Consider the following 14,654-nt stretch of genomic DNA (forward strand, 5'->3'; position numbering starts at 1 on the left):
GCTGAGGAAACCAGCCCTTGTTAGCAGTGGAAACCTCCAGAGGCATGTGCTTTTCATGCTGTTTTTCAACATAGAGAACAGCCTTTCTGACACTGTCTTTCTGAAGATACTGAGTACAGAAGGAGACTGGTAAACTCAGACAAGCCACCTTTCTGCTTCAGCCACCACTTCCTACCTGCAGTGGGCTGTCCTGGCTTCTTGTCCCTCTCAGCTGGCTGGCTTAGGCAGCAGCAGGTCCCAGGGCTGTGTTCCTCTGCTCTAAAAACACTTTCATTTTATTTATGCTGTTATTTTTAATACCCTCCTCCTCTCTCTCTCCACAGTCCCAGGCTGCCCTTAGATCACTGAAGGAGTTGTTGTACCATGTGCTGCGCATCATCTAGGAGCAGCAGCAGAGCTGTTGGTGGTGCTCAGGGGTGATGGGCCCTCCAGGATCTGCTGGCCATCAAGGAGCCCATGGGAAGCACCAGACAACCCTCCCAAGATGCCAGCACCATCGGTGTGAGGTAACGTAGGCCTCCAGGACTTCAGGGCCTTTGTTAGCACTTGTCACAGAGTGGAGCGGTGAGGGGGTTGCGTATTGCATTTACCGAGACAGAATAAATACGTCTCAGCTTTCTGGCATTGATTTTTGACAAAGGATTCAAGAAGCTGCAGCTGTGCTGGCTTCCTCGTCCCCTCCCCCACTTTATTACAATGCGTGTTGTTCTGAAATACTCAATTCAGCTATAAACAATCTACTCTATCAACAACATGCTTTTGCACTTTTTGAAATGGTGCTTTGAGGCAGATAAATGAAAGTAAGTATGGCAGCTTGCCAGTAAAAATCCTGCAAACTGTATCATCACAGGGGCACTGACAAAGACAGCACATTATTTTATTTACTGTGGAAACTGAAAATCCATTTCTGCCCATACAATAGCTGTTTATTTCATCTTTGCTTGATGTTTGTTCTAATCTTACTTGACACTTCTAGATAGTAACGGTTCACAAGCTGTTCAGATCAGTGCTCACAGGGCTCCATCAGCCAGCACATTTTGCACGTTTCAGAAGTCCAGCACCCTCTTTTCTGGCACGTGCCTTCTGGCCAAGAGCAAGGGAGCCTGCCCAAGGGCTGGGCACAGGCACGGTGCTGGTGAGGTTCAAGCCGGTCCCTGATGCAGTCCACTGGGTTTGGTTTGCATGTGCACCTCTACCAGCCAAGATGTGCACAGGAGCCTCCCGTGAATGCCTTGCAGGTGGCTGACCTGGACAAAGGAGCTCCTCGGTTTTTGAGTTTTTCTTTCTAGATGCTTAGTCTGTCAGATGTTGACACCGACAGCTGTCTGAATGGCAGCCTGCATCCCATATAAACAAAACTGGTTTTGAAATGTGGAGAGAGGAGGTGATGGGGTGGCTGGTGTATTCCTGCTAAGGCCTGCTGGGCTCAGCCTGGTGCTGCCGATTTCTTAATCCCAGCAATGTGTCCTCTGGTGGCGTGGTGGCCCTTTCCCCAGCTCCCGCGTTGGTGGAGCAGCTCCTCCGGCACCACTCATCACAATGGCTTGGAGACAGGAGAAAACCCAGCTGGGGAAGAATGCTGAAACCATTTCAAAAACCTCTGGAGAGAAAATTAGTAATATTTTGTTTTCCTGAATGGTTTCATTGAAATTTAGGGAAAATAATTGCAGTTGAAAGATCTCAGTTTTTGTTGTTCTGTTCTTTATTATTTGTTTTTGCATCCTTTCTTCCTTTTTTTTTTTTTGGGGGGGGGGGGAATGGGGGGGCGTGCGGGGGGGGGCAGAATTCTTCCTCCTGCTCCTTTCCTGCCTCTCCTTTGTTATCCTTTATTACATTTGCCACCACAGAAAAAGTGGAAAGTAGGGAGAGGAAGGAAGAGAAAGAAAAATGTAATTAAGAAAATAAAAGAATGTTTCCAAATTTCCTTTTCCAGATCTGGTGAAAACAGTTTTTTCATTAACTTTCAGATCTTAATGATGGCCTTTTATGACCAAAAATCAGCTTAAAATGTTTCCAAGCAGACGTGTTTAATTCCTGTTGGTTACCTAGCTATTTCTGGGGAATCCAGCCTTATCCTTTGACGTAGCCAGAAGCTCTGCCAGATCCATTTTGCTCTGAGGAGTTCTAGTTCTCCCTTCTGCTCATCCACTATTACCCATCACACTGAACAGTGAGGAAACTCTTGAAGACCCTTTCAGTACTGTTTTGTTGGCCAGGTTAGGCTGACCCTTTCATAAGGCCCCCCCCTTTCATAACCTTGTCCATGCTAATGCCTCTTCCTGTGTCCCATTTATTAAAGCATAATGGTGTTTTTATGCAAGAACACATTCTTTTCACTGATAGTTTGTAATTCTCTATATTCTACATTCATGGTTACATGAGGAAAAAAACTCATATTGAAGGAGATGCACCAGAAGTGGAATAGCAGCCAGAGTCTCTGTGTCCTGAAGCAGGGGACACAGAACTTTGTAGCACCTGGATAACTTGCTGAATGGACAAAACCAGACACATCCAAAGTCACTGCCCATGGTCCACAGACAGCAGCTACTTGGTGTTTATGGGAGAGAAGATGATTGCACCAGGCAGCTTAGATTCACAAGCAGAGGGGCTGGTAACAGCCCTGTTGTACAAAGCCATGGCTCTAGGGAGGCAAAAACGTGGCTGTGGACAGGGAAAAACCTGTGTGTGTCATGAGACTGGAAGCTGGGCTGGGGAGAAGGGGAACCTCTAGCAGAGGAGGGGTGGCTGAAGAAGTGATAATAAGAATTATGCTTTCTGGAGAGACAGGTTCCTATAAATCTGTGGGCTCAGCTCTGCTTTTACCAATCTCTTAAATGCAATTTTTCATCTGGGAATAACCTGTAAGGTGAATGTACAGCATAGCTGAGGGCTTTCAAATGAACGTCAGGCAGATAGGTGGGTGTTGTTCTTCATTCTCTCAAATGCAGGATATACCTGGGTGCATGCATTTTTGTCTGTTTTATCTTACCTTGACTGTATTCAAAATAAACTAGAGCTGACAATTACACATATGCAATGTACACTTGAGACTTGCAGTTGTATTTGCAAATCAGCCTAGGGGACTGTAATGCATGTCTTTGATTAATTTTAGTGGTAAAATGCCCAAATCTCTTACACAGCCTTGCAATGCTCAGCTATAAACAACAGCCATACTTTATTTCAATGGTCCTTCTTACCTTTATTCCACAAAGCATTTGTTGATCTCTGTTTTCAGCCTATAATACTTCAGAGCTAAAAGAAGCAGCTCTTCCTTTCTGCACAAATGTTTTCCTGGAGAGTTTCTCATGGCGGAAGGTATGCACAATATTTTGGGCATACACCAAAGCAAACTCCAGGCAGGGGAGGGCTGTGTTTCAGACCAAAGGGGCATCTCTTTGGCTGATGCTATTCAATAGGCTCTGTAGGAAAGCCTGGAGAGGGTCTGCCCATCCTGGGTGCTGCTGGGGGTGGCAGCAAAGCCGAACAAAAAAAAATAAAAATCAGGAAATGGAGGAGCGCACTTTTAATATCAGTTGGCCTAGTCATTACATGAGCTTATTCTAAAACAGCTAGTAGTGTATTGACCGCTCTAGAGCCAGAATAAAACTGCTGTGTGCACACAACTGTTGTGACAACAAATACAAAATAATGGCATGAAAGTCTCTTGGTGACTACAGCTTCTTTCATTCCAGAAAGCAAAACAAGCTGTGCTAGGCGAGTGTCAGCTTGGAAGGAGGAGTCCTCCCCAGAGCAGCTCCCGCCCTGATGAGGTTCAAGCTGCTCTGGCTCAGGGTACGTTTGTTTTCAACCTGTGCTATGGATGAGTGGATTCAGAGCTGGGGGAAAGCAGGCAGGAGGGGATAAGAAACAAGTATTAAGGAAATCCCATTAAAAATGACCCTGAGTCAGGAATGCCTTTGCTTGTTTTCTTATTGAAAAGCAAATGTTTCAGAAGATGCTTCTCGCCTCATATCATATATATAACAATGTTTTATCCTCCCAGTTACTGATGGGATTCCCAGCTCCTTACAGAGGCTGAGATCTTCCAAGGAATGTGATCCTTGAAGACAAAAAGAAATAGAAGAGCAGCAAATATTGCAAGATGTCATGTGTGACAGCAAACCAACATCACCTCTGCCCTTGCTGAGTGTCCCATGTCCCCTCAGATGAGAGCTGGTAAATGGCCACTGCCCATCTTTCTGTTTTCAAATACACAGCAACTTTCAGAAATGACTGTCATTAAATGTGCTCTTGATCCTCTTCCCTTTCATTTCTTCTTGCTTTCCATTCTCCGTTGCTTGTATTTTGTCCGTATTGTGCAATGCCATATTAAGCAGCATGCATTATGTGAAACCCCATATCCTCTGTTTTCCAGTCGCTGCAGCCTGTGAGAAGAAGCACCCATGGAGTGCTGCCATGTTGCATGTCATGTAGCAGGACAGCACTGGTACATGTCCCTGGGTTGGGTTGTTGAGGAGAGGCTGAGCACGATGCAGGAGCACCTCCAGGTGTTTCTCCAGGGAAGTCCTCCCCTGAGGCCTCCTCCCTGCCCTGTTAGTGGGTGGTGTGAGGTGACCCTTGGCCAGGGCTGTGAGCAGGGGGACTGGCTGGCAGTCCCTGCAGGTGGGCGGGGAGGATAGTCATAAATTCCCACTTGGGTACCCCGGACATTTTGCAGGGGCACCACTTTGTTAGCAGGTATCTCACTGGCACGTGCTTGGAGGAGATACTACTGTGCGACCCGCATAAGTTACTCATTAGGGCAATTAAGATGTGAAATGTTAAACATTAAATGAGGTAAAGTGAGGTTATGAAATCATAAGCAATGAGTCTGCAGAAAGGAAGGGGGAAGCAGAGCTGGGACCTGTCAGAGCTAGGCTATGAGGGAAGCAAGCATGGACAAAGAGTGCTCCCACGGCCTGCAGCAGGAATCTGCTACCAACCAAAAAAAGGACAGTGGGATTTTCCATGCAACAGAGACTGGATGTAACTGCCAGGGGAGAAAGCAGGTGGAGAGATTAGATATGCCTGATGCTGACAGAAAGCGTGTTTGTGCCTAATACATCAGAGAAATTGTTCAGAAGTAATTCAGCCATGTGAAAACGTGACCCTTGTAATACTGCCAAGGTCAGAAAAACCTGAAGAGATCCGCTGAGTAAGTGTTGGTCCTGCAAGGAAAAGCTGTCTAGAGACAGCGTGCTCATGTTGCCAGGGCAGCTTCCCATCAGGGTCCCACCAGGGCAGAGGCAGGGCAGCTCCTGCTGTCTTTCTCAATGCTTGCTGCATGCTCTGCTCACATGGAAAACTTGTGTATTGAGGTCCAAACCTGCTCAAGCCTACTTGGCTGTTGGCTCTGTAATCCCTTCCAAGCTGAGTCTAAAAATCACGTTGGTCCGGAAAGGTTCATGAAACCTCTGGAAGGGAGTTGGGTCTCCTGTGGATCTTCTTTCCATGCTGTTTGCTTTGCCTTTTGCTGTGTTCTGAAAATAATAATGTATAATAACTGCTTTCCTTCCTTCTTGTCAGGGCCAGCTTGGGCAAGAGGAAACAGCAGTTTTTCCTAGCTGCAAATGCATCCCTGCTTGGTAGAGTGCCTGTGAATTCAGGAGAGGTGTGTGAGCAGTTTGGGGCAGTCCTGTGGAGTACCAGGTGCTGGAAAGAGGGCAGATGAGGTTGCAGAAACATGACAGACAGGCAGGAATACTGTTCTTCTGAAGTTCTCCCTTATACTTCCTAAAGATTTAATATAAAAGACCAATGCCATACCCGCTAGAAGATTTGAGCTGAAGGAAAATAATAGGCTGATGCTCTTCTCAGGCAACTGAAAATGCCTTGGGTTAGACCTCTGTCATCCCCTGGCCAGGTAAGCTGCGTGAGGGCAGGCAACTGGCCTTAGACCTGTAGCAAATTGGCATGGAGACCTGTAGCAAGGAGACACTGTGGGTTGGTGCAGGCAGTTTTCACAGTGCCAGCCTGGTGCTCAGCTGCTGTCATGGTAGCATCCAGGGAGACGTTTGTGGGGTGAGCAGCTCTGGAGATTGTCTGAGGCACTGTTAAGGAGGGGAAAAAGATGAACTGGCAAAAAGTTAATTAAAACTCTTCTGATTATGAGATGGGATTTAATACTTTAAAAAATGCAGTGTGACACAGTGCAGCACTGCAGCTGAATTAATCATGAATGAGGACAGTAATTTTTAATTTTTGTGCGCATGAGAAAAACACTCAACAGATTTGACAATTAGAGCAGGGTAACAGCATCGCATGGCACAATGTGAAGTAGTTTTTCCCAGTGGTTTTTGAGAGGGAGCTAAACAGATGTGCTCAAATATTTACAAGTGCACAATATTCACATGCTTTTCAAATGCTGACCCTGCTGATTCGCAAAAGTCTGCTTCAATCTGGAGACCAGCTACTGCGGTGACACAGGCTATTTATCATAGGTAACACAGCGACACTACTGCCAGCTTCCAGCGCAGTAGTGTGCACAGTTATCTCCTACTCTACTGGCAACGTTATACCATTTCAGCAACCCACCTGTAACACCAAGGTGTCCTACCACAGACCTGCAGCAGTGGGTCCTGGTGGCTCAGCCCTAGCCAGGGCCTGAGGTAGGAGGGGTTCCTGCTCTGCACCACAGCAAAGAGAAACAGAAAGCAATGGGATCTCTAAGGACTTGGGCTCTGTGAGAGGATTTGAGAGAAACAATCCCCTGTGGTTTGAGTCAAAAGAGAGTCCAGCTCCCTCCTGGTTGGCTGTGCAGCGAGGTCCACCAGCAAACCAATCCCACCGTGAAAGCAGAGGTGTAGCCTGAGAAGATGCACTCAATATACAGGTGTTTCTTAGGGTTAAACTTGCTTTGTAATGCTTTGTAATATAAACTTGCTAATGTAACTGCAGTTTTGCTATAATTAGATTTCAATGGAAAGAGTAGATTGCATACATACCTGTGTGCAGTATTGATACCACATTGGTCATAGAGCTGCTTTGTGTCTTTTCTGACAAGCAGCTGCCACAATAGTTCCTATTTAGTTATCTGCTCTAAACTATTTATTTTCTGTTAAGTAATGATACGCAATTTCTCTGATTTGCCCACCAAAAATATTCCAGCACATCCGGGCTACTGTGTTTGTTGGGGATCATAGCGATAAATACCTGCTTTGGTCTTGGGGAGTGGTTAGTACAAGAATGAGGAGAAAAGGCAGCATTTCAAATCCAGGACTTCTGGATTCAGCTTTGTGCTCTGCCCTAGACTCCCTAGTTGACCTTTCACAAGTTTTGTTCTTTGGAGCACATCACTCACCGGGTAAACTTTGCTGATGCCCTCTGCATTACTCATCCACCCTACCCCACACTGAGGAGTCCCATGCCACTTTTTGAGGAATATCACTTGACTTATCTAGCTGCACTGGCACGGGTAGGTAGCCTGCTCCAGCCAGGCAGGGCTCTCCCTTGCTTTTTAGCCAGACCCAGCCCTTCCTCCAAGTCTCCCCTTCCAAATGACCATGGTCAGCCACTTGCCGAGGCGATCGCCCCCGGGGCAGACATGCTCTGCAGAGGAGCGGGGGATCGGGACAGGCAGGGCTATTTTCGCGGCATCGAGGCCACTCCCGGCAGCCGAGACAGCCGCCACAGCCCGGCAGCCCTCGTGAGGGACGCTGACGAGGCGTAGGCGGAGCCAGCAGAGCCCCCTCCCCGGCCGTTCAAAAGCAGCCCCTGGGGAGCGCGGCGACCAGGACGGGCAAACAGGGTGGGGCGCGGCAGTTCGCGCAGGCAGGGCGAGCAGGGAGGGCCGGGCGATCCCCCGCCCCTAAGAACACCTCAGCCGACGGCTTTCGACCACCAGCTAGGCCGCTATGGTCCTCGCTAGGTAGAGAGCTCGCGCTAGAAAGTCTGTAGGCACCCAGACAGAGTGCCCGCTCAGAAGTGCGGCAGTGCAGGTCTCTGGATGCAGGGAGTGCCAGAGCCTGCTGCTGCCATCCGAGGGAGGCGGAGATACTGTGTGCGTGAGGTGCGAGCAGGTGGACGATCTGGTCTGCCTGGTGGCAGAGCTCAAGGAGGAGGTGGAGAGGTTGAGGGCCATCAGGGAGTGCGAGCGGGAGATAGACTGGTGGAGCAACTCCCTGCAAGGCCTGAAGGAGAAGCACCGGGGGGAGGCTCCCCAAGTGGGGGTGGACCCCCTGCCCGGTCGCTGTCGGGCAGAGAGAGGGGACCTAGGAGTTGAGGAGGAGTGGAGACAGGTCCCTGCTCGGCGTTGCAGGAAAATCCCCCCACCACCTGCCCCACCTTCCCAGGTGCCCTTACACAACAGGTTTGAGGCCCTGGAGCTCGAGAGAGCGGTGGAGGAGGGTGTGACAGAAAAGTTAACCAGGAAGCCCAGGGTGAGGAAGTCTGCTCCACGCCTCAAGACTTCTCCCACTAAGAAGGAGAGAAGGGTGATCGTGGTGGGTGACTCCCTTCTCAGAGGAATGGAGGGCCCTATCTGTTGGCCTGACCCCACCCATAGGGAAGTCTGCTGCCTCCCTGGGGCCAGGGTCAGGGATGTCGCCAGAAAGCTTCCCAACCTGGTTCGCCCCTCTGATTCCTACCCGCTACTGATAGTCCAGGCTGGCAGTGATACCATTGATGAGAGAAGCCTGAAGGCTATCAAACGGGACTTCAGGGGGCTGGGACGCTTAGTGGATGGAGCGGGAGTACAGGTGGTGTTTTTGTCCATTCCTACAGTGGCAGGGAATGGTTCAGAGAAGACACAAAAAGTCCACCTGATAAACACGTGGCTCAGAGGCTGGTGCCAACACAGAAGTTTTGGGTTCTTTGACCACGGGGCGCTCTACTCGGCACCTGGCCTGATGGCCGCAGATGGGTCCCAACTGTCTGTAAGGGGAAAACGGATCCTGGCCCAGGAGCTGGCAGGGCTCATTGAGAGGGCTTTAAACTAGGTAAGAAGGGGGGTGGGGATGAAACAAAGCCTGTTGGAGGTGTGCCAGGGGGAACAGTGGCAAGGCTGGGGGAGAAGGCTAAGGCCCAGCTGAAGTGCATCTACACTAATGCATGCAGCATGGGCAACAAGCAGGAGGAGCTGGAAGCCATTGCGCAGCACGCAGGCTGTGACTTGGTTGCCATCACGGAAACGTGGTGGGACCAGTCTCATGACTGGAGTGCTGCAATGTCTGGCTATAGGCTCTTCAGAAGGGACAGGCAGCACGGAAGGGGCGGTGGAGTGGCTCTCTATATTAGAGAGTGTTTTGATGTCATCGAACTTGAGGCTGGGAATGACAAGGTGGAGTCGCTATGGGTTAGGATCAGCGGAAAGGCCAACAAGGGAAGCATCCTGGTGGGGGTCTGTTATAGACCGCCAAACCAGGATGAGGGGACAGATGAGGAGTTCTACAGGCAGCTGGCAGAAGTTGCGAAATCGTCAGTGCTTGTTCTTGTGGGGGACTCTAACTTCCCAGACATACCCTGGAAGCACAACACAGCCCAGAGAAAGCAGTCCAGGAGGTTTCTGGAGAGCGTGGAAGATAACTTCCTGACGCAGCTGGTTGGCGAGCCTACCAGGGGAGGTGCCCCACTAGACCTTCTGTTCACTAACAGAGAAGGACTGGTGGGAGACGTGCTGGCTGGGGGCTGTCATGGGCAGAGTGACCACAAAATGGTAGAGTTCTCGATACTCGGCAAAGTCAGGAAGGGGATCAGTAAAACCGTTGTCTTGGACTTCCGGAGGGCTGACTTTGAGCTGTTCAAGACACTGGTTGGCAGAGTCCCTTGGGAGGCGGTACTGAAAGACAGAGGAGCCCAGGAGGGCTGGACACTCTTCAAGAAAGAAATCTTAATGGCTCAGGAGCGGTCTGTCCCCACGTGCCCAAAGATGAGCCGGCGTGGAAGAAGACCAGCCTGGCTGAGCAGAGAACTGTGGCTCGAGCTTAGGAGAAAAAAAAGGTTTATAATCTTTGGAAAAGAGGGCAGGCCACTCAGGGGAACTACAAGGATGCTGCGAGGCGGTGCAGGGACAAAATCAGAAAGGCCAAAGCTCATCTGGAGCTCAATCTGGCCACTGCTGTTAAAGACAACAAAAAATGTTTTTATAAATACATCAATACCAAAAGGAGGACTAAGGAGAATCTCCACCCTTTACGTAACCAGAGATGAGGAAAAAGCTGAGGTGCTTAACGCCTTCTTTGCCTCAGGCTTTAACAGCAAAACCAGTTGTTCTCTGGATGCCCAGTACCCTGAGCTGGTGGAAGGGGATGGGGAGCAGAATGTGGCCCCCACAATCCACGAGGAAATGGTTGGCGACCTGCTACAGCATTTGGATGTACGCAAGTTGATGGGGCCGGATGGGATCCACCCGAGGGTACTGGGAGAACTGGCGGAGGAGCTGGCCAAGCTGCTTTCCATCATTTATCGGCAGTCCTGGCTATCGGGGGAGGTCCCGCTTGACTGGCGGCTAGCAAACGTGACGCCCATCTACAAGAAGGGCCGGAGGGTAGACCCGGGGAACTATAGGCCTGTTAGTTTAACATCAGTGCCAGGGAAGCTCATGGAGCAGATTATCTTGGGTGTCATCATGCGGCAGTTGCAGGGCAAGCAGGCAATCAGGCCTAGTCAGCATGGGTTAATGAAGGGCAGGTCCTGCTTGACGAACCTGATCTCCTTCTATGATAAGGTGACACGCTTAGTGGATGAGGGAAAGGCTGTGGACATGGTCTACCTTGACTTCAGTCAGGCATTTGACACCGTTCCCCACAGCATTCTCCTCAGGAAACTGGCTGCTCATGGCTTGGACTGGCGTACACTTCGTTGGGTGAAGAGCCGGCTAGATGGCCGGGCCCAGAGAGTTGTGGTGAATGGAGTTACATCCAGTTGGAGGCCGGTCACTAGTGGAGACCCCCAGGGCTCGGTACTGGGGCCAGTCCTCTTTAACATCTTCATCGATGATCTGGACGAGGGGATCGAGTGCACCCTCAGCAAGTTTGCAGACGACACCAAGTTAGGTGTGTGTGTCGATCTGCTCGAGGGTAGGAAGGCTCTGCAGGAGGATCTGGATAGGCTGGACCGATGGGCCAAGGCCAACGATATGAAGTTCAACAAGGTCAAGTGCCGGGTCCTGCACCTGGGGCACAACAACCCCAAACAGCACTACAGGCTGGGAGATGTGTGGTTAGAAAGCTGCCAGGCAGAGAAGGACCTGGGAGTAGTGGTTGACAGTCAGCTGAATATGAGCCAGCAGTGTGCTCCGGCGGCCAAGAAGGCCAGCAGCATCCTGGCTTGCATAAGAAACAGCGTGGCCAGCAGGTCCAGGGAAGTGATTGTCCCCCTGTACTCGGCTCTGGTGAGGCCACACCTCGAGTAGTGCATTCAGTTTTGGGCCACTCGCTACAAGAAGGACATGGAGGTGCTTGAGTGAGTCCAGAGAAGGGCAATGAAGCTGGTGAAGGGTCTGGAGAACAAGTCTTATGAGGAGCAGCTGAGGGAGCTGGGACTGTTTAGCCTGGAGAAGAGGAGGCTCAGGGGCGACCTTATCGCACTCTACAGGTACCTGAAAGGAGGCTGTAGGGAGGTGGGGGTTGGTCTATTCTCCCATGTGCCTGGTGACAGGACGAGGGGGAATGGGCTAAAGTGGCGCCAGGGGAGGTTCAGGTTGGATATTAGGAAGAACTTCTTTACTGAACAGGTTGTTAGTCACTGGAATAGGCTGCCCAGGGAAGTGGTTGAGTCAGCATCCCTGGAGGTCTTTAAAAGATGTTTAGATGTAGAGCTTAGGGATATGGTTTAGTGGAAGATTTGTTAGCGTTAGGTCAGAGGTTGGACTCGGTGATCTTGGAGGTCTCTTCCAACCTAGACTATTCTGTGATATGCCCTGACATGGTGAGATGCCATTTTGAGTGTACAATCGACACTGATTTGTGCATCCCCTAATACCTTGTGAGCATTCCTTCTTTGTAAGATGAAGTTCCTACAAACACCACAAACACCAAAGGAGGCAGCTGGGTAGAAGAGGGAAGCCCAGTAAGTCTCTCCTTTCCCTTCAGGTAAAGTCAGCTATAACATATTGAACCCTTGCACACCCTAAATTAATAGGTTTCACTGCTGATGAAACAGTTTGGGATTTGATATTGCTCCATATATCAGGCAGACCAGCAGCAGGCCCAAATTTCTCCTTCTACATCCTCATGGGACTTGCATCTTTTCCAGGGTTCTCCCTTGTGCGGTTGAAACAGCAAAGGGCATTCTCTGGTCATGCCATCTTCCGGGGTGCTGGAGATGCCTGATTGCTGCCTCTTCATGTCCCATCTGACCTGCCAAAATCTAAACTGAGCAAAAGTATGGACTGAGTATGGACTTGAACTTCACTGTTGTTCAGGAACACTCTGAAACTGACGCATAGAAACATTTGAACTTGTCTCCCTCGCTGAAATTCCGCTTAGAGCACGCACCTTCCTCTTGTCTGCCTGCCGACTCCAGCAGGACACAACCAGCAGAAACATAGCAGATGAGGAGGCAGAGGTCTACAGCTGGACTGACAGGAAGGTAAATGGCACTGGGGTGAAGGGGAGGAGAGCTGGCAGTAAATAGGAAGAAGGAGAGAGGAAGATTGATTATATCCTGAATTTGCAAAGTGCAACGCAGAAATACAATGCAGAAAATTATATGGTAGTTTAATTCTGAAATTTCTCTTTATCCACTTTTATTGGGTGAAAACTTAACAAGAATATATCTAATTGAAGGCCTGCGAGGAGTGGGGGGGGGGAGGAGTAAGGTCACTGGAGCTGCACCCATTCAGTTCCAGCAGAAAAAGGGACCAGAGGCACAGGTTGGAGTTCAGCCACAGCAGTAAAAATCAGAGTAGTTCAGCTGAAGTGAGAGAAGGGCAGAGCAGTCCTGTAGGAGTCTAGTATTACATGTTTACACTGTGCAATTCAACAGGGTGAGCCGCCAATTATCTGCATCAAAATGACCACCCAGAGGCCCAGTGTATTTGGCCTCATCTGTCACTTAACTGTCCCCTGTCATGCTTCAGTTAAGAGCTGACAATGCCAGCTAAGATAGTCCATATCGCCTTGCAGCGCAGGGTGTTTCCTTGCCTCATTTTCCTCATAAGGAGCCCAAAGAAAAGTCAGGTTTGTTCAGCACACGTTGTATTTGGGGAGGATTCTGGTAAGCCAGATGGCAATGTCAGTGATGGATGGTACAGATACCATAGGGCTATGCCTGAGTATCTGAACTGGGAGAGCCGAGCTGTGCTGTACCTCTTTGAAATATCGACTATTGCAGCAGTTGCTTTACACTGTTCAATTGGCTGTGTAATTGCTTTCACAAATTAAACAAAAACAATGGTGAAAATATGTAAAATGTCACCTGGACTGAATTGTGGTTCAGATCCCCATTGAAAATGAGTTTGGCAGCCTCCCCTCACTTCTTATCTGCTTGATTTCAGCCTGAACGCTTCTCTGCTCATAAGCTTGAACCAGTGTTGCAGGTCAAGTTTAGATGTGTTATTGGTGCTGCTGTGAGAGAAGCCCAGCTTATCTGGCACAAGATGGGTTAATTAGCCCCCTGTTTTCCAAGGCATCGCAATTATTTCATGCCTTGTATGCTTTTCGGTTTGCTGTGGTTGCTCTCCTGGGTTTGAAGAGCAAATATGCAATGCTGCACTTTCCTCTTGAGCTCACATTTCTTTTCCTTTTAGCCTTCTAAATGTGACAGTTATTCATCTAGTGAAGGCAACCAAGGGCATGAGAAAGAGCCACACCATACAATTGCAAATTACCAAGTCAAGAAGTCCCTCCATGCTGACCTCTCCTCTACAAGCTCAATGGCACAGACAGAAGTCAAGCAAAGTGGACAGCATGCCCAGCTCCTTTCTCTCCCTCCTCTATTCCCCATGCTTCTAAGGCAGCACTTAGAGGGAGTTAGCCAACCAGGATTCAACCAGGCACACCTGCATTTCAGTTTATTTCCACTGCACATTTGTGGAGGCATGACTTTGCTCCATTTTCTTTCTCTCCTTTTCCAGCCTGGCTGTGTTACTGGTGCAGTCACTAGGGTTTAAGAGCAGCGTACTGCTGCTGCATCTGAAGGAGAGCAGCAAGAGACACCATCACAGACCTGCACACAGTTCGTGCAGCTGCTATGATGCTTCTCAGGAACGAAGGTTAGTTTGTCTACTCTTGAATGGGGAGTCTTGTAAAATCTGCTGTCTGAGCTCACTTAGAGATGAGGATTGTCCTCACATCTTGCCTTTGCCAGTGGGTGAGAGGAAGACCTCTAGCTAATGTCAGCCACTGCCTGTTCCTGGAGCCACAGAACAGCTTGGTTTTCTCTTTCTTAAGTGATTTAGATGGGAGATCTTTCTTAAAGTACTGAGTAAAAGATGGCTTTGTTTCAGCAACACTCTCGAAAGCCAAAATGCTTTTAAATGCCAGTTACTGCGTATCCTGAAAAGCATGGGCAGTTGTGAGTTAGCTGACTTGGTTTTGGTTGACAGTGCCCCGTGTAAAGAAGCAAAATGAGATCTCTGCATTCACCCTGAGGAGCAGAGTGACCCAGGTGGCTGTAACACAGTCTGTACTCTCAGTGAAATTCAGGAAGCTTTGGTACCAGTGAGAATCTGGGTTGCCAAAGCTGGAATCACCACCAGGCAGCCGCATAGATGC

General features: G+C 49.4%; 1 long non-coding RNA gene across 1 annotated transcript; it reads left to right on the forward strand.

Annotated features, from left to right (window-relative positions):
- The first annotated feature begins 333 nt into the window (after positions 1–333).
- Positions 334–7,409, forward strand: LOC118170301. Its single transcript, XR_004752634.1, has 6 exons — positions 334–506; positions 3,236–3,315; positions 3,693–3,792; positions 4,376–4,447; positions 5,527–5,611; positions 7,250–7,409. It is a non-coding gene; the product is annotated as an uncharacterized LOC118170301 (long non-coding RNA).
- Positions 7,410–14,654: the final 7,245 nt, after the last annotated feature.

This window comes from Oxyura jamaicensis, chromosome 7 (assembly GCF_011077185.1).
Source record: "Oxyura jamaicensis isolate SHBP4307 breed ruddy duck chromosome 7, BPBGC_Ojam_1.0, whole genome shotgun sequence".
NCBI classification, from domain to species: Eukaryota; Metazoa; Chordata; class Aves; order Anseriformes; family Anatidae; genus Oxyura; species Oxyura jamaicensis.